The sequence below is a fragment of the Passer montanus genome, unplaced genomic scaffold (genome assembly GCF_014805655.1).
Source record: "Passer montanus isolate IOZ18808 unplaced genomic scaffold, ASM1480565v1 scaffold64, whole genome shotgun sequence".
NCBI classification, from domain to species: domain Eukaryota; kingdom Metazoa; phylum Chordata; class Aves; order Passeriformes; family Passeridae; genus Passer; species Passer montanus.
This window is the reverse complement of record NW_024371482.1, coordinates 1,358,765-1,381,522: the sequence shown is the minus strand read 5'-3', so window position 1 is coordinate 1,381,522 and position 22,758 is coordinate 1,358,765.

Sequence of the window (22,758 nt, the reverse complement as noted above, 5' to 3'; positions counted from 1 at the left end):
TGGGTCAAATTTGGTGGAGAGATGAGATTTCTTCACGAAGTTTAGAATTTGGGATTGCCTCTGTGAAAGCAGAGGCTGTCTTGGGCAATGTGCCTTGTCAGAACCAGGAGGGAACAGAGGTAAAGATGGAGCAGGGTGCAGAGAGGTTCGTGCCTTTGCTGAGAACCAGTGCTGTGCTGAGAGCCCTGGAGATAAAAGGCCAAGCCATGCAGGTGTCCCTGGCTGTGCTCCCTGGAGCTCTGCATGGCAGGACATCAGACTGTTCTGCTCCCAGCAGGGTGTAAATGAAGAAGGATGGCTCAGGTTTAGCTTTCCCTGCAATTTAATAAGCCCTGCAGGATGAGGAGCACCCAGGTGAGGTGGAGCAGGACCAGGGAGCAGTTTAGATTCACCAGGTACCATTAGGTTGAGCTCAGGACTGACCCTGCAGGACTGAGCTCCTTTGCACAAGGAGATTTGAGTGTCTCTGCCATGTGCTCCTCATAATTTCCATTATCTGTGTGTTTCCTTCATCTGGGGTACCACAGCTCCTCCTCATGATGGAGGATTGGCTCTCCCAGCAACTTTAATCTCTGGCTGTCTTGGGAGGGTCAGGTCGGGAGAGATTTGAGGTCCTCAGCCCTGAAGTGAAGCCCTCCCTGCTTCAGACAGGCCTGCAATTGAAACCAGCTGATCCCAAGTCCTTTGCAAACATTTCCATTTCAAACCACTGAAGTTTTATGTCTTTCTAATAAATTTTTTTCTTGAGCCTCATAAATCTCATAAAGATCTTGAACAGCTAGTAAATTTGGCCATTCAGATACACGTTTTCCAGTAAAGAGGATAATGGTTGCTATTCCTGATGCCACCTCCCCTCCCCACCCCTTCAGCTGTAGGAATTCACCTCTTGCCTGTGGGCTGCTTGGGCCATGCTAAGAAAGACAGCACGTGCAGGAATCGTTTGCAGGAAGGATCAGGGCATTGCTGGGCCTCTGCTAGCTTGGCCACTGCCCCTACCTGTGACCTGGGCAAAGACATTTGTTCTCCTCTCATCTAAGCTCAGAAGAAATAGGTTAATGTGCCCCTGGACAGAAAATGTTCTCTTAGGCTTGGATTTACAGGTGGGCTTGAAAGGACATGAATCCAAGGACAACATAAACCCAACACTCCTCAGAGTCCATTTGGAAACACCAGGCAAAACTGCTGAAGTTATTTAGAAAAACATACAAGAGAAATACAAAATTGCAAGCATATTTTCCCCATCATTTGTTGTCTCCCAAATTCAAACAAGCTTATTTCCTTTCCTGCAATGCTGTTTTTGATAAACTTGTGCCAAAGGCACTGAATCTGTTCTTATTGCTGTCAATAGCAAGATGCCTGTTGCTTTTAATGGTTCAGCTATTAAAACACCACATCCCAGTTGTCTGGCTGTGAGCAATCCCAAGCTATCGCAGTGACAATATGGAACCTTTTTCCTCTCTGAATGTTTCTCTGCAAAGTTTGACCATTTTGGCTGGGGTAAAACATGTGTCTATCTGGGATTCTTTCCAAGGATGAGATTTTGACAGCTGTGCTCATGTTGGCAAAAATCCTGACATCTTGTGCTTCGTTGAAATAGCAGATTCTTAGTGGAGAGGGGTGGGAATCCGATTTCATAGATGAACACTTATGAATTGAGGACTGTGAGCCTGGCTGAGCTCTTTTCACTTGGGGGAAAAGGTTGAACCCATCCTTTGGGAACAGGGTGGAGCCTGCCTTTCTTCCCGTCCCCACCTGTGGGCACAGATGGCCGATGGGCAGTGGGGTGGATGGGGCTCTGTGTGCTGCTGCCAGCTTTGTGCAGCAGTTTGGGACATGCCTTGGACTGCACCCATGGAAGTGGGAGTCAGCCTGCTTGCAGCCCATGCCTAATGATTTTCATTTACATATTGGATGTTTTGGGCATGACTGGTGGGCGGTGTTGGTGCGCTTTCAATGAAAATCCACCTTTGCAACCCTGGTCAAAACTTGGCCTGATATTTCTGCCAGAGAGCTGGTGAAAAACAAAGCCTAGCTATATTCTGAAATAGCCTGCTTTGGGGGTTTTATTTTCACTATTGTGATAAAGACGATTGAATGGTTTTTGTTTGTTTTTTTTTTTTTTCACTGGAATCTCCATCTTGAACTGGAGAAATATTTCCCACAAACACTGTAATTATTCAAAGCTGATATATTTTTGCAGTAACCTTCAGTCTGATGAACTGTCACTTTTCTGATGAAGAATCACTTATTTGGAGACTAGGATTCCTATTATCTCGACAAATAGGGAATAGTGGCACAGAAAATTGTGTCATGAGGTCACCCAAGAACTCCACATCAGAGGCAAGGATAAACGGGAATGGGTCTGGTGGAAGGTCATCAAATTTTTTTTCAGAAGTTTGCAAATATTTTATTTTTTTCAAACTTTCCAGTGGCCAGAGAGTTCCTTTATATTTTACTAAGAAAAAGAAAGAAAAAAATCACGAGGCTTTAAAACTATGTCAACAATTATTTTCCATGTCTGGTATTTCACTGGAAATCAAGGAAAAATACTTTTAAAAACACAAACAAGACAGTAGTCAAACAACAACACACCAAACAATACATGCCTCCTGCTGAAAACAATTCAAACAGTTTTGCACAGGAAAGGTTTTAGCTTAGGTTTAGACACACAGAGTCAGACATTCCTGCTTGCTTCCATGGTAAATGTGAGGTCTTTTATTTAACAGTTAAAGGAAAAGCAGCCAATCTGTCTCACAACCATCCTTGCTGTGCATTAAGTGATGTATACGAATATTTATTATCCATCAGAAAGCACTTGGGCAGCCTTTTCATGTGTTTAATCCCTCAAGCCTTTTCTAAGGATTTGGGAGGCTGCTGAAGGACAGATGAATCAGATTTGGAATGGTAAAATTTGGGATAGTCCCAGATCAAGAAAACGTGGATGTTTGGGGTGGCTGCACGTGGCTGTGCCATCAGGCAGGCGAGCTGAAGGTGAGCTCTGGATTATTTACCTTTGCACAGCCTGGCCTTGTCAGCTGAGTGGCCAAAAATGGGATCAAAATTAAATGGGAAAAGCTGCACCTCCTATACTTTGTTTATGGGAGAAGGGGTTGAGGAGGACAACAAAGGCCTCTGTTGTTGCATGGGAGGCTTGGTCAGCAGGGACTGACCGATGACCTTAGAGGCCCTTTCCAAGCCGTGCCTTAATGACAAGCTCTTCCCTGCCTCTCCCACTTGTTTTCTGAAAACTAGGGCAAATATTAGCACAACTGTGAGTGCTGGGCTGCTGTGCTGGAGTGCTTCTAACCCATGTTAGGTTGATTAAAACTAACATCACTCTTTCTACACTGAGAAATTCCAGTGGCGTGTCTACCATAAATTAAACTGAAATTTCAACTTTAAGTTGTCTTCTAGTTCTTCAGCAGATCTGTTTACTCAGAAATAGCATAAGGCAGATGTCTTCATCTTTGCTGATTCTTAACAGGTCACAGGCATTGACTTTAAATAGCTAAAAGCCTTTAAAATAATTTTAAAGCAGGCTTCCCCCTTCCCTACAGACCTTAACCTTTAGTTGCCTTTAACTAGAAATGCCCAGGATAACATGATCCTAAAACAGACTATATAAACCAAGGAGCAGCTTTAAATATATAACCTGATCATTACCTGAAACTAGCAAAGAGGTTGGAATAATCATTGCTCATGTTTACACTTCAGCATTTCAGTGGGTTGTGTTCAATCCTTTAATGATGATGATTAAAAACATACAGGAAACACATAGTAATTAAAGAGAGCACTTAACCGTGATTCTGAAAGCACAGAGGCAGCTTTGAAGTGGAACTGGACACAGTGTCTGTTGCCAAAACATTGCAGGAATTGGAGCACCAGGTAGCTGGTAATTGCAGGTACCACACCACGTCTGTTTTGGCACCTGCAGCATCCGCCTCCAGCACCAACCTCAGAATCACTTCTTGTACGTCAGTGAGACTCCTGCAGCCTCAGAAAGAGCTGATTGATGGTGGCTGAGGGAGCAGACAAATACTCTGCTTTTTAATTTACATAGAGCCAAAGTTGAATTTGGGCTTGTTTCTCCACGGGGGACTTTTTGAGGGTGAGGCAATGTTTAGGAAGAGGGCAGGAGGAGGAAGTGTGGGGTGACAGCAGAGAGTGGGCACTGGTTCAGGTGCTCTGCCCTGCCAAGGATTCAGTGTGGGTACTGACATGAAAGGGAGTTCTCAGTCACAAGCTCCAAACCTTGTGTTTTAGGAGTGTTTCTATGGGTGAAGGAGAGGGACATGTTTTATGGAATGGATTGCTTTGTTTGTTTTCCCCATTTAAAACAACAAAAATACTCTTATTGTAATAAGTGCAGAAGGATGAGTGATGGGGCTTGTGCTGTAAAATCATGTTTGCTGGAGAAGCCATCCTGTTTTCTATTGTTTAATATCATCTGAAAAGGGAGGGCATGGAGGCTGGGGAGAGCACTGCTACCTTCTTGGAAGTACTTTTCCAAGCACTAGAGATGGGCCTCCCAGGAGGGAGCAGTTTAGCTCTGTGTAAGGACAGAGTTCAGAACAGTTCCTAATGTTTCTTTGGGGCTGAAAGGGATTCACTTTTGGTCATTGTCCCTTAATTTTCTGCTCTATATCTTTTGATAATTTTCTCTGCAAAGCCAAATTCAGCTTCTGCCCGTGTGCTGATGCCACAGAGAGCACCTGCTTACACCATGTGAGTCCCACTTCTTTGGTGTTCCTGTCCCTCCACAATGTCTCCTTGAAGAAGACCAGCTATCAGCTAATACTCAATATGCCCCAGACAAGACTTTTCCCCCTAGATCTCTCAAGCAAAATGGATAATATTATGGTCTGCCTGCCAGTCAGACCCATGGATGTTATCTTTGACTCCTCTCCCTAGGTTCATACCTGCAGGCAGTGTCAAACTCTGGCCACTTGTTTTGGTGTAGGCTCTCTAAAATATTGCCATTTCTGTCCCCCCTCTTGGCTCACATGCTTGCCCAGGCTGTCATTACTGTGCTCCTCAATCACTGGTACCACATTGCTAATTGTGGCCCTGGCAAATCCAATCTCACCCTGTTCACATATGTTCTTTATTCCCCCTCAAAAAAATCACTTGCCTCTCCTGCCCATCACCCCTCTCGCTGCATCTCCCTTGCAAGTGTCTGGTCTTGGTCATATTAAACATAATCTATTTGGTTTTTCCCCCAAGAAAGGTGACTTTTTTCCATCCAATATAGTATTTTTGTTTTGTGGTTAAGATGCCAGTTTTGGCCTCTGATCAACCCATTGTGCCACTCTGTGGTCCCAGCTGCTAAAATCCAAAAGCACCCTCACATGTTTCCCTGTGCTGTTAAGGCAGCTGCATCACTCTCTTCCCAGTTTCTCCTCAAAACCTTTTTTTCTTAGCTGGCTGTAAATGCTTCAGAGCAGTGGGGCTGTTGGTGTGATGAGCTCTGAGGGCTGTTTGAGCAGAGGTGGTGTCCCTGGTCTGCAACATCAGCTGCCAGGTTTTGGTTTGGTGTGGAGGCTCCCTGGTTCAGAACCATCCGTTTGTGCTGGCTTTGCATGGTGTCTGCCACCGTGGGTCACTGCCCCACAGAGGCAGTCCACAGGTGCTCTGGTGATATGAAATAATAATAATTATAAAAGCAAGTATTAATAGCACTTTTTGTTGTTGCCCCTGCAATACTTACTTTAGGGGCAAGAATTGGTCCTAGAGGAAGTTGGTGGGTTTTACTTTCTTGGAAAAAAATGTGGTGGAGAGAATTCCCACCCCTACTCCACATCTCTTTCACAGGTCCTTTTCATTGCTCCATCAACCACTGAAATGAAGGGAAAGGATTAAAAAGAAAGATTGTAAGTGGTAGGACCAGCATTATGCAATTCTACTTCTGGGTCTTCTGTCCACTCTCTTCAGAAATCATTGCTGGAACTTTCAGAAAGTTGGAGTTGGAGTTTGTTAGTGAGAAGAGACAGGGGAATGTCATTGATCCACATCTGATTCCATTCCTTTTATCTTGTTGGGCTGTTCCATTTGTTGGCCTGACATTGTACAGGGAGTGCCCAGTACTTTGGCTGGGTAGGACAGGAACAAATGCACCCTGGTGGGGCTTTGCAGCACCCTCTGCTACTGCATTCCAGCTCAGAATCTCCTGAAGCTGCCAGCCACGTGAAACCAGAACAAACAATGGTTTTGCCTGTGAAAAAAAAAATAAAATAAGATGACAAAATGTCAGGCTGCAAACCCAGATTGCCAAGCAGTTCTTCCTGTGAGAAGGGAGAACTCTGGTGAAAACAAAAATTAATAATTTTTTATTTAATCCTGGCCCTGTGTTGGGAACAAAGGTCACTGCCTCTGCAGCAGCCAAGTGCGTAGCCCAAGGCCAGGCAACATCTTGAGCCTTCTCTGTGGCTTTGGGACCTTTCACAAAAGCTGGGCATTCTTCCAGCCCTGAGCTGTAGGAAGGACAGTTGACCCATGTTGCACCTGGGGTACCTCAGCCTTAATTCATTTTCACATAAAGCTTTGTCTAGGTTTATTTTATTTAATGGGCTGCCTTTTTTTCTTTTTTTTTCCTGGTTATACTGTCACAGGAAATTCTCACTGTTCTATTACCTTTTTCCTGTTGGAACTAGCCTTAAAATAAAATGAATAAATAAATACGTATACATACATATAAAAATATGCAGACAGGAAAGCCATTCAGATCTGCAGAGGCCTTGATAACGCTGCTGATGAGGTTGCCAGCTTTCCCCATGTCTGAGATGAACAATTCCACACCACCCCCTCAACCCCTGGGAACTTAAGGGGAGGTAATTGTCAAGTTTCTAATTCTGACTACAGGTGTCTGGTTTGAAAGACACCACATGCCATGCTGTAACCTCATTTAGGAAAAGGATAATTAAATAAAAATACAGATGTGTTACAGTCACAGTTCCTGAACATCTGAAATGCCCGTTGGTTTTAAAAAAAAATAAAGTATAAATCTCTCTAGAGGAGCACTATCTTCTCATCTGTTGTGATATTATTCAATATTAGTATTTTAAATAAGAAAAACAGTTTTGAATGTCAACATCTGCTCTTAACCCTCTCTTTGAAGCAGGAACATTGTGTTTGAAAACAAGCAAGACTTGAATGCCTAAACTCCCCTCCTTCTTCTGCTCTGCGTATCCTAATATTCCTGCCAGTGTTTACTTGTTGCACATTCTGCTCCATCATTTGGTGTTTTTAAGGTGCTACAGATTATCAAAAACCTGATGAGTTATCAGACCTGCTCAGCTTTGTCATAACAAATCAGATAGGCACTGATCTTACCCTTTTGAATCATTAGCTTGAGAAGTGTAAATGCCACTATATTCTGGATAAATTGCTTGGAAAGATTATTTTGAAAAAGATTAGCCAGCTTTAAGATGAAGTGTTCCCTGCTCAGTAGTAATGATGATGGTAGTAATGATAACAATAAACTAACTACAGAATTCAGCTGGTCTCAATCCAGTAAAATATTTAACCCCAAGCATAACTTTCCAAGCATGTGTGCATCTCTGCAGCAGGGCTGAGCACAGGCTGCGGCTCTTTGCTCTATTGCTGCTTAACTCCAGCATGTGCTGCTCCTGTTGTTTACTTGAGTTGGGCTATTACTGGGTTTGATCATGGAAAAAACCTTTAGGATTAGCAGATTCTGAAGAATTGCTAATATATTAATTATCCAGCATAACTCAGGGGGTTGCCACAGCAGCTGACTGGTGTTACTGCCCTGATTGTTTAGTACATATTTTACAAAGTTGTTGGTCTCTCCTTGCCACTGCTTAAGCACCTTTGCTCTTGTGCTGCCTGAGGGAAGGAGATCCACAGCTGTGAGTGGAGACTTGACCTTGGAGGAAGAGTATGGAAGTACCAAGCCTGATGGCATTACTGTGACTCTCACTGTGAACCTTTCAGAAATGCAGGGGGTTTTCCTAAAGCCTGAGCAGTTGTAGTTGTGCTATTTCTTTGAACTCTGGCTTTTATTATACCAAAAATATACCCCAGTACATTGCTTATCTAGAGAGGTGCAAACCCACATGTTTCTGGTCTTCATGGTGTGGTGGAAGAAAGCTTAAAACACAATGTGGTTATTATGTCCTAGGCTCCAATTAAAAAATATTCTGTATTTCTTAATAATTTTTCAGGATTTTCAAGCCAATTTCAAGCCTTTCTGGGACCTGGCAGGTTTTGAGCACTTTGTGCTTGGCAATTCCTTGAGCCCTTGAAGCCTAGCTTATGGGGGATCAGATTTCTATAGAACTTTACAGAAAATTCATCCTTCCTTGCTGTGCTGAGCATTATAGAAACACCACAGGAGAATGGGTTAGGGCTTCAAAGTCTTTTCCATTAAAATGACAGCCAAAGAGCAGGAGCCACAACTGCAACAGGTTTTATGAGCTCAGACCCCACTTTGCAGCATTCACGCAGGAGCAGAGCCCCAAAGCAGCACGCAGCTCCTTGCATGCACAGCTCAGAGATGCTGCCACTCTGAGCTCCAGGCTGCTGGGGGATTTCTCCAGGCTCAGTCCTCCCACTCTGTATTTGCAGCCATCTGAGAGCACCAGCAAGCGGGGGGAGCAGAGATCCCCAGCAGGCCCCTGAGAGTTCTGGCTTTCCAACTGGACTCCTTGGGTTATTCTGAAACGCCTACAAACACATGAGGATCCTGCCATTGTCTCAACTGCTCTTTGAATCAGGGGCTCTTAAACAGAGGATATGCCATTCTTCTTTTGTTCCACACTCCCATAACACTCCTAAAAGAAAAGGAAGGCAAAAAAAAAAACCCAAGTAAAAACCAAAGTTAAGATGTGCTGTCAGCTTTGCCCCAACAGCCAGAGGTGGAAGGGATGGTTAGCCAAGAATAGAGTCTCAAGATTTGTCATTTTTCCCTGTGAGTTATGGCTGCATGTCAGTAGCAGTAAGTGAAGCAAAATGCAGTAGCTAGACTGGTGTTCTGTTCAATTGCCTGGGGCCCCAGCTGAAATTTAATAAGCAAATGTAAGATTTTAGTGCTTCAGAATGGAAAGTTTATGGTAACTTCTTTCTGCAGCCCCTCTTTAAGTGATGTATCACATGTATGGTTTGTGCAGTGCACCTTGGATGAATGCAGCTCTGCTGTTGTGCTGTTCCTCTCCCAGGCTGCAGCCAGGTAAATCTTCAGGTCACAGAGCAAGCTGGAGCTGAATACAGTTATGGCTGGGTTATCTTCCCTGCAGCTCCATTCACATGGATTAGGAGAATCCCAATGGCTGTGGCAGGTGGGACAATCTGTACTGATTTTTTTGAAGTCAGGGGTTTTCAAGTCATGTTCAGGGTTGGCTTAAGGAGCATAGATACTTTGGGGCATTCTTCAGATTTGAAAACACAAAAGTCTTCTTTGGAATTCTCTTAAATTATTAATCTTATTTTTATTATTTTTTGAGACATAAATTTTTATTTTTCATGTCAAACTCACTAGCAAGGATGGACAACCCTCTCATGGGAAAATGAGAAAAGTTCCTTATTTTAAATATACATCACTTCTGTTCCCTGCTCAGGAATGGGTGAGGAGTGCGTGCTCTCCTCTGCTGCCAACTTCTGTTTTGCTGTATCTGTTATTTTACAGTTTCTTCATTATGATGGCTCACAGAGACTTGTCAGCTGTTCCTCATCTCTCTCCAAGCATGAAAATCTAGTCTTGAGGGGTGTGTTTAGAATCAGATCATATCAGGAGCTGTTGGCAGGAATGCACTGGGATGGCAAAGGGAGCTTTACCCTTTTCCCAGCTCCCTGCTACTGTTTCCCATTAGTACCAGCTGGCACAGCCCATTTGTCAGGGATTTTCTGCATGTTACTCAATACCTCCAATATCCATGGCTGTCTTTAGCAGATGAGGAGGCTGAACAACTCTCAAGAAGTGGTGAATTCAGACTAACCAGATAAAAATAAAAGGATCCTCTTTACCTCACACAATTGACTCTCAACTTTGTCCTTCCAGCACGTGCAGATGATGTGCAAAGGGCCAGAAAAACATGGAGAGTCCTCTCTAGGGAAACACACCAAAACCAGCCATGATCTTTGTGCTCCTTGGTACCTCTTGCATGGTTTTACTGGGCTAGAGTGTAAGGTGAGGCTGTCTCGCCGTGTAGATCAGCCAGTGAGGACAGAAATCACACAAACTCTTTCAAAAACCATGCCCCTATTTCAGCAAAGTCTTTTGAGTTCAGTCACTGAAAGGTCCCCCATGATAATAAACCCCTGATCATTCCTTTTGCCTTCTCATGCGTGTGTTTATTTCTGTTTGCTCCTTTCTTTTTCGCAGATGGCAGATAAATCTTGTCAGTGCTTTTTTGGCTTTGCAGCCTTTTCTCAATCATATTTCCCTTTGTATCTCCAGCAATGTGCAAATCTGGTGGTTTGCTATTTCTGCTAAGCGTATTTCTTTTCCATGCTGTCTCATTGTCTCAGTCTTGTGCTTTTTTGCTGGGTGAAAGAAGAGACAAATTTCCAGTAGGCAAAAAATAAACCAGCCCCAGCTCATGAAAAAAAATGAACCCTTTTTAATCACTGCTATAAAATGTAATGGTTTGATAAAAGTTCCTTGTCAAGGTTGGAAGACTGACCAACAGGTCCCAGAGAAACATCTTTTGATCTGTCTCCTGGATCAATTGGAATTTTATTGCACATGAGGAGAACAATACTGCACGAGCCCTTGAAGTGGAGCGAACACAGATGACATTTTTATTCATTCTCAGCCAGATTGCCTGGTATTGTGTCCCTTCTGTGAAAAATGACACTCTGGCAACAGGCCACTGACTGCAAAGCATCTTGGCATGGGCCTCCTGTTTGTCTCAGCCCGAGCTGAGCATCACCAGAGATGCCAGACTGCTGGCCACGAGCTGAGGGTGTTAAAGCACCATCTTTATCAGCATCTCACTGCCATTTTTTTGGTAGGAAATACTTGAGAGAGGAGGGGTAGTTCCTGACGGTTTAGATATTTGGTAGCATCAGCAATGGCAGTTGGCTCACCCCTTGGGACGAGCAGCAGCTCTCCTGGCTGACAGTGGCCAGCACATTTGTCACAGTCCTGCCAACACTAAAAGAATTGCTCCTCAGAGCTTCTGAGTCTGTGCTTCTCATCCTCTTTTTCTTTCCTGGTGTCTCAAGTGGAATGTTTAAGTCTTCAAGTGATTAGGAAGGCAAATCTGATTGACTTCCAGTTTTGTGTGAGCCATCATAGTTGCTGCAGCATAGGCAAAACCTCATTAATTTCTCTCAGACTTTTCAGAGGGCAATCCCCCAGTTTGTCTGACAGGGAGGTCCTGGAATGTCTGGGGACAGGTGACATTGAGCTGTGGATTCTACTGTAGCAGGACTCTTGGCTGTCAAAACTGGGTGTAATACTGAGGCATTTCCACCATTATAAAATAGTCCATATCATAAATCCTTTTTCTGATGTCCCTGTTGAGTCTTTCTGTCTTCTGAGAAAAGAGTTTAAATGGAGAAAGTGGAGGAAGATTTTCTTCCTCCAAGCACAACAGTTTAACCCACCTGGACACATTCCTGTGTGCCCACGCCAGGTTAGCCAGCCCTGGCATGAGCATTGGACTGGCTGATCTCCAGAGGTCCCTTCCAACCCTAACTATTCTGTGATTCTGTGAACTATTAATTTTGTAGGGTGCCCAGATTTTTATTTGATTTAAATGTGGGGTTTTTTTGTTCCATCCAAGTAGGAGTGTGGCACGGTGTGCAACAACCTCCACTGTGCACTAGGAGACACTGGACTGGAAGCTGGTTGTGAATTTGTCCTGCCTGCTGGAACCAGGCTCCCTCTGTGCCTACTGCTGTGGAATGGGTATTTCCCTAACTAAATAGTTGCATTTTTTCTGAAGGAAGGACAGTTTCTTTGCCTTCAGCTCTGATGCAGTGTGACATGTACCGTAGGACCTGTCATCATTCATGAAGTCAGTTCTGTTTCAATGTTAATAAGTCCTTAATCAAGTCATTTGTTTCATACAGGATGTCACATTTAGCAGGGGATTGTCAAATGCTTGAAAACTGGAATCACAGGAGCACTGTTTAATGCTAAGTGGTATCTGCATCATATCTGGAGCTGGAACATGCCAGGAAAACATCCTTCACATTCTGCACTAATGTTTCCAAGCTTTCAGGACCAATCATGGGTTGGCTGGGTATGTACATTACTTCTCTCTGTTTATGTGTGGCATACGATTATATCCTATATTTAGTAACTCATTCTCACATTGCTTATCTGTTCCTTATTTTTTTTTTGGCTGGTTCTTTTGCTTTTTTAAAATAATAGTGTGCAGCATTGCACCAATCATTTTAAACCAAGATTGGCACTCTCAGTCCAATAGAAAATAACTGAAATTTAAAACTGATGCTCCTCATTCTAGTGTGTTTGTGATATGTAAGGAAAAAGAAGAGGCTTGAGCCAAGCATCTGCTGATGGGATTAAGTGGGAAGCTGTCCAGAGAGACCAGGTTTATGATTATCATCTCCTGTTCTTGATGTTGTCTTCAAGAGGAACAGAGCTAAAGGCTAAAATTGTATCTCTAATATCTAGTTCCTGTAAGTCCTTTCCATTTGAAAAGAAGAAAAAGGAGTTATAGTGAATTCCTGGGCAAATATTGTCCCAATGAATTTTCCTTCTTTTGTTTAAATCACATTTAATAGTGTGCCTGTTTCTCTCTGCAAATGGGTACATCACAGTGTCAGTGGTAATAGGAAACACACCTGTACGTGCTCCATCTGTTGCTAAAAAGCAGTGTCAGTATGTACAAAATATCTGCAAAGTGGAAGATTGAGAAGTTGTTTTGTTGGGGGATTTTTGTGGGTTTTTGGTTTGGTTTTTTGGTGTTGTTTTTTTTTTTTTTTTTTTTTTTTTTTCCCTTAGGGAACCGTTTGTGTTTATATTTTAACTCTGCTGTAGTGTTGTGTCCTTCTCGTGAGCCAGACCCCTTGTGGTAGTTCTGTGAAGACACAGAAGGAGTCCTGGTCATATCTGTGGGCAAAGCATTTGGGGTTGGGGTTTTCCCCAGTTTCTGTCCTGAAATAATCAGTAAAGAATAGTTTAAAAAAAAGAGTTAAAAAGAGTTATAAAATATTACTGCAGATTATATTTTGTGTTCCTGCAGTTGTTCCTGGTTCCAATCAGTTGATCAAAAATACTGAATGCATTAAGGGTCCATGTTTTCTTAAAAAAAATGTTGTGTTCTCCTAAAAGCTCTTTTTCCCTATTAAATGTTCTATTTGAATTTAGTCCAAGTCATAATGAGCGCTGGAGCAATTAAAGTATCAGCCACTATAAGGAGTCTTGGGAGTACAGGAGACAGATAGGATCAGGGTTTAAGCTACTTAAATACCTTTTATGAGAAATAAAGATTTCACAAACCTCAGTTTCAAACAAAATAGTTGACATATGCTAAGCTCAAAGTACTAAACTTCTTCTCCTGCCCTCTCCCACTAAACAAATAACGATCTATGAAATATTTAAACTTTATATCTGCAGAAAGAAAGAAAACACTTTATTTCTATTTAAAAATTTTTTTGGCAGGTGCTCAGATATTTATGATAATGGGATCATAAAATGACATGGAAAGGTTAGTGGGAAGGTGTGGTGGGAATTTTGAGTGTGACTTTGTAAAATGTCACATTTTTTAAACCTTACTCAAATTGTAGCCAGGGTGTTTGTTCATTTGCATGGCCTAATATAGTTCTTGTGCATTAGGAAACTCTTAAATCAACGAAGTGTTTGTGTGTAGGGCTGGATCATGCCTTCACATGCTGCAATCAGTTAAATTCCTTTAAGAAAGGAAAAGCCTTTTAAATATTTTTCATTAACACATACTATTAAGTGGGTAAGTGCTCTAAGTATATTTTAATTTAATTTAGATTTAGCAGCAACATTTTTCCCATACTAATTAAATGCCAGTTTGTTATTAAGAAAATATTTATTGAAGTTGAACTTGGTGATAGATACATATCTATCACATCACTGTTAAACCTCATTAAATAGTGTTTTAATTGCAATTTGTTTTTAATTACCATTCATTAAGCATATTATTAAATCTAAATTGCATGCTTATGAAAGACGGGTTTGCCAATACAAGTGGCTGAGGCCCTTAACTACTGCCTTGCTTTTAGGTTCCCATAATTTGAAGTGTGTAGGGTGAAAGTTTGATCTATTTATATTTTTTCTATTATTATCTCCCTCACTGCCTGTGTCTCCCATCTTTATTAACAGAATTAATAACATCTGAGGCATTCAACAGACATAAAAGGAAAATAGAGTATGAAAAATGACAAAACAGGTCTTTGGGCAAGGAAGCAGGGAGGAAGCAACAGCAAAAAGGGAGGACAGGCAGAGAAATTAGCAGTTAGGCAGGGCACTGAAACCCATTGTCTAAACTGGAAAGAGAAGAGGATGGGGACTGGGATCCTGGAGGATGCAGAGGGAAGCTGTTCATGATTTGAAGAGTTTTTTTCTCTTTGGCTTGTCATGGGTAGTCTGGCCAGGGTCACTCTGAGTGGCTTCTCAGCAAAAAGGTTTGCTGGTCCCAGTGTGGATCTGCTGCCAGTGCAGGGGGGGCTCATCCTCAGGATGAGGACAGAGCATTCTGCTGGTGGCTGTACAGCATCAGTTCACAAAGTGTTGCAACAGAGAAAGCCCTTGCAAACCTTCCAAATTTGACCTACAAGCAGCACTGCCCCACTTTAGAAATGCCACTCAAAGGGGATTTGTGAATGGGATGTGTGAACTTGCTTTTCTTAGGCATGTTTGCCAGGTTTTTTAGTAGTAGACCACGAATCTAAGGTAAGGTGAAAAAATCCTGCAATAAGATCTTTCTTTTCTAAGGATATCAGTTCTTTCAACAAAAAGACCCCACTGAGTTGAGTTTTTAAGGGCTGGGTGTTTTTAAATCTTAAAAGAAAACAGTCTTTTGGAACCTTTCATCTGGGAATGACACTTAATTTTTGCCAACAGGGAGGAAAGGTTGGGAAGAATGGTGTGAGGTGGTTGTTCTGCTGGAGACCAGCTCAACATAACCAGTTAGCAGGCTGGAGAACCATTCCCAAAGTGAGAAGGAGAGGCAGTAACTGACAAAAAAGCATGGGGTACATTGTTGGCATCCTCTATTATGGCACTGTCTGACCCTATCAGAACTCTCAGGGAGGAATTAATGGGAAGGGGGTTGCTGAACAGTGCCATAGGGGTGAAATGACATTTGTACATGGAAACAGCAGAGGCAACCTGATGTGCTGCCAACTTTCCCATGGGCTGGATAAAGAAAGACAGTAAAACTCTGCACGTTGATGTTCTCTGGATCTGGTTCTGCTTGCATTGAGGATGGTTTTGTGCCAGGTTATCTCCATTGATTCCAACGGATTATCTCCAATTCACAGTGCAGTTCAAATCAGAGGCAGGACATTGTTTCTCCTCTTTCCAATTCATGAATCTCTTTCAAAACCTTCTGTACCAGATGTTACAACTGTAAGCAAATTATCCTGGCAAGCCAAAGTATCTCCTCATGAGTCTGTGTCACAGTAGGCCCTGGTGCCTCTATCTGCCTCTGGATCTTTTGCTCATAAACCATTAGTTATACGTTTTTTTTGGCAGATGGGTATCTTCCATGAAAAAGCCATTTCCATTCCAATGCAACAGTGCTTTTATATGGCCTCTTTCAGTCCCTGTTGCACAACCTTTTTGTACAATGATTCATTATTCTATCTTCTTGATATGCTGAATCATGGGATGACACTTTGCCAGCTGCTTTATATGCCAACAATAACTTGCTCGTGTTTCAAAGATAGAGAAGGCTGCACAAATCACTGCAGCACAGGGAGCCTTTGGCTGAGGGAAGTTCTCAGCAGGCATTAAACTCCTTGTGGATGGGGGAGTTACCTCTCAGCTCCTGCTCTCTTTGGATGGCTGCAGGGAGCTGCATATGGCCTTCACTTGTCTTTACAAAACTGGAGAAGGATGAGGCTCCTGTTGCCTCTAAACTGGTGGCAATCAGCCTCTCCTGCACTGTGGCCCCTTAACTGAGAGGACATAAATCAGTCCACATCTCTGTGGAGCATTTGCACTCAAAGGCTTGACTTAGCAGAAACGTGGAATGGTGGAGATGACTTCAGAATTACCCACACAGATGCATCAGGTGCCTCTGTGGGATTTCCTGACACCATCTCCAACATGCTGATGTGAGGAGGCAGCTAAATTAATCCCTTTCCTACTGCAGTAGCCTCAGGAGTGCACATTCCCCCACGTGTCCCTCCATGGCTCCTGGGCACAGGGGTGCTGGGTTACAGCACAGCTGCTCGCTTTCCATAATTCAAGGCTTGGGTAATGATTTTTAACTTCTATTTAAAAATTAATTTGCTTTTGTCAGTGATGCACAGGATCCTTGCAGAGGTAAATGATGCTTTCCCTTGGCCATTTTAAAGTTCTTTCTGATTTGTCTTTGCTAGGAGATTCTAACAGTAGCTATTTATCTGATCACAGAGAATTCGAGTCCATTGGGTATAGTCACAGCTGTTCTGAGAAAAGAGATAAGATTTTGGTCAGAAAGGAATATATTACACTTCTTGAATGCAGGGCTTTTAAAGGAAATGCTCTTGTGTTTTTAATTTTTTTTTTATTTGAACACTATATTGTAATTCTCAGTGTACTTCAGTTTGTCGCACAGCACAGTACTCTGGAATTTATGCACTTCAGACGGTCATTAGAAAGGCCCTTGATTTTCTTTTGAAAACTGTAAACCAATTAAAAAGTCTAGATTAGTAAGATGGTGTGCTAATAGACCTTGAGGGTACATTTGCACATCTAATTTTTAAGTGTAATTGCTACAAAAATTTCATATACAAAAGCACCCAGTATTTTTAGGTATTATAACCTGAGATTTCTATAGGACATATTCCTCCCCCTGTGCTTATTGCATGCATATATTCCATGAGAATCTGTCCATGTGAAGTTAGGCTTTGATGTGAGATACAATAAAGATCACATTTTAAGAGCAGTGTGCACATAATTGTCTGATACATGAATGTATAAAAAAGGTCAAGGGACTTAGTGTTTTTATTCAGTGTATGGAAAACATTCCTCTGATGGATGCTATATTTCTATAATATAAGATTTTGTTTTCTTTCCTACTTCTTAGCTTCTTCAGCCTCAAGCACCCTGCATTATTATTCCTTGTATTTATGTGTTTATTTGCTTGTGTCTTTATTCCTTGTGTGTCACCTCTCCTCTTTCTCATCCCCAAGTGGTTCTGCAGGGCTGCCCTGCCACAGAAGTGGGTCAGCCCAGCTCCAAGGGCTGCAGAGTGCTTGGATGAGGATCCACCTAGCAACACCACCACACTAATGCCACATTGGGAAATTTGCCCTACAGGAGTTTGTCTTGATTAAAGGCTTCGGTCTGTCTTTGCAACACAAACATAGGAGCCCCCATGCTGCTCTCTGAAATTTACAGCGTATTTTCTTTTTACTCAAGCATATTGAAGCAGAACAGAAGAAAGGATCAAAGGTACCGTAATGTTTCTATAAACAAGTACTACTTAGTTTGGTTTTTTTTTATCTTGGGTTTATTTTTTTCCAAACAAATCTTCTAGGCACATTAGGCTCAGATTACATTTTATTGCCAAATCACCAGCTGGCAACAAAATCGCATATGTCTGTGTAAATACAGTGGATGAGAAGCTGAACAGGAGATGTGAGATGATTCAAGCAGTCATATTGGCTTCTACACCTTAAAATTTGACTGTTTTATCTGTCTATTCAGCAATGTCCTGTACAGACCCCATTTCAGCATGAAATACTAAAATCTCAGCTTGGGGTAATTCTGTCTGTGGTTTTCCTCTCTTTTAGTGAATTTACAGGAAAACAGATAATTCTCTGGGACTATAACTCAGAAATTCATTTTTTTTGTTTGCTCACCAAATGATGACTAATCCACTCCCTGTTACTCAAATATAGGTGTAACTCTTGTGATGACATTATTATGAAACATTTTTACTTTGAGGGCCAGATGATCCTTTGAAGGTAATGCAATTTTGCAACTCGCTTGAGGCCCCTATTGCTGCCTTTTGGGTACATTTGGATTCACTTGGCAATGAAGCCTCAACATTGATTAATTCATCATTGAGGTCAATGTTGCTATGCAGCTCTTCTTTATTTGTAGTTAAGGCATTGGTATGGTCACTTCAATTTGTAAATTCAGTTTCTTCATGCACCCCAGGGGAAAAAGCCTGACCATTATTAGGCAAACATTAAAAGTTAGTAATCATCATTGTTCTTCTAAAAGCAGATGAACTATAGCATCTTTTCTGACCTGTGGTATGATACAGAGTTTTCCCCATGCAGTCATGAACAATGGTTTGTTTTGGCTAAAGTTAGGCTCCTTTTGGGTCCCAGGTGAAAGAATATTTGTCTCATAATGGAAGAATAAGAGTCTCATCAAGGGAAGGTATTCTTTGACAGAGCTGGGTAACAGGACTCCCTTTGTCAGAACAGGGGCACAGAAACACTCAGCAGCTCTCAAGGATCTGTTTGAAGGGGTAATCTTGCCCTCAGTCAATAAAATCTAAAAGACCTTAATTAATGAGCAGGGAACAAGCTCCATCATCTGGGAGGTGGAGGACAGAAATTAAAGGAGTTAAAGAATAAATAGGGTCTGTTTCTTACTAAAACTTTTTAATCTTTGTCTTTTCTCTAACATCCTTAGGAGATTTTGATCCTGACTGACTTCTGGAAGCTCTCAGCCCTACTATGAGTTGTGCTTTTTCTGTCATAGTCTGATCTTTTTTTTCCCCAGTATTTCCCTTTAGTTTGTAATACAGCATGGGCTGTAATGGTGGGGAGAGGGCCTCCAATTTTGGAAATAACAGTGCATAGCCACTAGCTGATGCTTTTCCCAAATTGGCCAGAATAGAGAATACTTCCTGCCCCATTCAGAATCATCTGCATAGAAAGATAAAACGGGAGTTAACAAGGGTCGGGTTTATGACAGGGAAAGAAGGCTGCTAATGACCATTATCTATGCTACAGGTTTAACTTCATTACTTTTGCATTAAGTTCTTAATGCCCAAAGCAATAAGCAAACTGAGTCCTGTTGAACTGTAGTAACCTAATCTTCTCTCCAAATGAAATAGAGGGGAAAGCAGAGTCATTTGGCATGGCCTTTATTTTGTCTTCTCTTTCCCCATCTCCCAGTCACATATTAGGCCTGTTGTGAGTTTCCCTTCCTTTCACAGCCTTTTTCTTTTACCTCTTTCCTTTTTTCCTGAGTTTCTTGGACTGTCCAAAGTGGTATTTGATGCAGGATTTGATGAGAGGGTTTAGGCCTTCCATAAAATGAGTCTGGGGTTTGGCACAGGGAGAAATCTCTGATGATAATATTTTGAAGTACAGAATTTTGCAAACTATGTCCAGAACAAAAAGCTTTTAATTCACAATTAACAAACTTGAGCTGGCTGTGACATTGTGGGTCCCAGTGAATCAGACCTAGGAGAGAACATTTGCTGGGTGTTTTGAAGTATCATCACACTTTTTCATCTCAAGGACAATAGTGGATGATTATATCCCAATGTGCCTGATTGGCACATACCAGCCTGGACTCCAAACATCAGTTCATGTCCTGCCCATTCTCCAGTTGCAGCCCCTGATGACAATGATGAAGTGCTCAAGGCCAGGCTGGATGGAGCTCTGAGCGACTTGCTCTACTGGAAAGTGTCCCTGCCCAGAGCAGTGGGGCTGGGAAAGGGGCTGGAATTGGATGATATTTAAGATCTTTTCCAATCCAAGCCATTCTATAATTCCATGATTTATGGCTCTGAAGTTGCACCACCAAATGTGTGAACAGTTTAGTCTCAGTGAGCAAAGAACAAATACCAACAGAGAATTAAATTAAATTAATGATTTAGAATGAGATCGGTCATTTCAGTTAATTTCCTACTCGCCCTCAAATGTGACAAAAAATAACGAATTTCCCTCTTCTGGTGTGGCCTCCAGACTCATGCTCTGTAGCTGGGAAAGGAAATGCACTGAGTAAGAAGAGGAAGCAAAACTGGATTTCTTAATATGTGAGATTCCCAGGCCAACAGCCTCAGCTTTTGGCAAAGAGTGAAATCAACTGTGCATCTTTTTAGGGTTCCCCAGCAGGACGAGAGGGAGCAAACCAATGCTGGCAGTTAACTGGTGCATCTGCCCAGTGTGCAGGGAATAAATTATTGCTCCTAGAAAAAGGATCCCAAAGTGACAGGTGCCTGAGAAACATACTAGAGTAGATAGAAGAAAATAATATAAACTCTGCAGAGTTAAGCAGTGGATGTGAACACCTATGTAAAAACTCTATCAGGAATGCAAGGTAATATGTTACACTAATTCAGTATTATATGATCACCTCTATATGAGAACCTTGCACTCTGAGGAATGAGTGCTGAAGGCTGAACATTTATCTTACGAGTTGTTCCCTGTTTAGAATGATCAGGGTTGCCAGATACTTGGGATTCTGAGAAAATTGTCCCTCTGTAATAACATTTCCCTGCCATGCAATACAAAAGGGTTTTGTCTCCTTGCCCCTTTCTGTCTTGGAAAGGACATATCAATGTTCTTCTGTAGCCAGGGAGCTGTGGTTACAGTAAGGTCCATGGTATTACAGCTAGGCTTGATATATTGGTCTGACAGGCATCATCTGTTTTAAGAAGTGGTACCTCCTCTGCACAGACCTGTCTGCTTCCTGAATGCTTGACTTGACTCTACAACTGCTTTTTTAGGCTTTTAGTGGGTGCAGGTTCTCTATTAAATCAGCAGATTTATCACTGTTCTCCCAAATGAGGTATTTCTTCTTCTTTAAAAATGGGAGTCAAGCTAAAAGGCATGTCAATTCAAGCTACTGGGAATGCCAGAGGTAGGAAGGAGGGATTGGTGGATACCTCAGGTATGTGTAAATGGGAGCAAATGAAATGGTCTCTTCTGTGTCTTTGATATTGACTAGCAAAGCTTTGCCTCCTTTTGATGGGAGGGAAGGGAATTAACTTCATCCCTGCACTGGAATATCCAACTCCAATGTTTCCCTCTTGGATAAGTTTTTCCTCTCCTGCTTCTCATTTTCTTTTTTCTGATTGTGGTCTCCTTTTAGACATGGGAAACAACTTTGCTGGATGCCAAATTGTGCATTTACTCACTGAACACCTATTTTTTGAACCAAAAAGCTGCCATAATTCTGATGTAAAGAGGGCTTAGGGAGAAGCAAAACTATTTTCTAGGCATGCAGAGCAGATCAAGAACCCCTGTGCAGTGAACTACATGTGATTCAACACAGCCCACAAAATTAAATCTTGTTCAGCTTAAGCATTTAATTACTGCAGATGTTCAGGAGATACTCTGAGTAGCATCACCTACTGGGGCTCTTTGGACAGATGCTGTTTGCTTTGACACTCCATCTGTCACTTTAAAATAATCACTGAAGCTTCAGCTGGCATAACCCTGCAGGGCTGGCATCGAGGCATGGCACGGAAGAGGTTAAAAATGAGGCCAAGGTCACGGCATGCCATGCATGGCAGAAGGTCAGTGGATGAAGATTCCTTCTTGCTCTCCATGATTTTCAGCAGAGAGCAGTCTCTGCAGCATTACACAAGGACTTGGGTTTTGCTTTCTGGAGGATCTTTCAACACCAATGATATCATCCCTTTGGCTTTTTATATCTTAAAATATATATCCAGGGTGTACTTTGGAGATGAACAAGACATGGCAGCAAAAAATGGGTATGGCCTAAACCAAGTGAAAAACTTGGTTGTATTATATCAACAAACACAGATTTGGGACACCATTGGGGCCTACCAACAGAGCATATTTATTAACTGGCCTCAGAGAAGCATAGTGCCTTTGGAACGTTTCTGCAAATTGTTAGTGTAGATCAGTTATTTGACCAGTACCATCTCTCCTCTTGGCTATTGGGTTCTGGCATGTGGAGCTTTTGGCTCCAAATCCTAGTCAGGTTTGGTCAGTGAGAGGTTTTCACTCAACTGAATTGCCTGTAACAGTGTCAGAAAGCTGAGAGCTTTGCCGGGCACCAAGTTTATATCATGACTAGTTTAGATAATTTGGTACTGCTGCCTGTAACAAGAGCGATTGGCACATAATTAATTGTACTTATGGTTGTTGCATTGTTGTCAAGACTATGTTGGTAGAGGTTTTCCCATCCTGGTGACTTCTCTACCACCTCACCACATTTACAGCAGAGACCTTTAGCAGTTCTAAAAGGGTTTAGAAATGATTTCTCATGAGGTCAGATTGTCTTTTCATTTTCCACCTCACAAGTAATCAATTTTTGTATAAGTCACCCTGATTTCCACCAGGATGGGAGGGATAACAGCTAATGTGCCATCTTGCTGCTTTATCCAGGTCATCAAGTAGTAAACATTCAGGACAGCTTTTTTTATTAATTTTCCATGACTAGGTTAGAGGTAAATATATCTTTTCCACTCCTCATTTTCTTCTAAGATCTAGGCCCTATCTAAATAGATTATAAACATTGATTTAAACATTCAGTCATGCAAATCTTTCTACGAGGTTCAGTAATAGCAGCTAGGTCAAATTAGTGCTCATAAATGACTAATTCTATTTCCTCTTGTTTATTGCCCAGGCTTTTGGCATTGTTGTATAGTTAATTAAATAATTTCTTCTTCTCATCCTTTCTTTGCATTCAGTGCCTTCCTG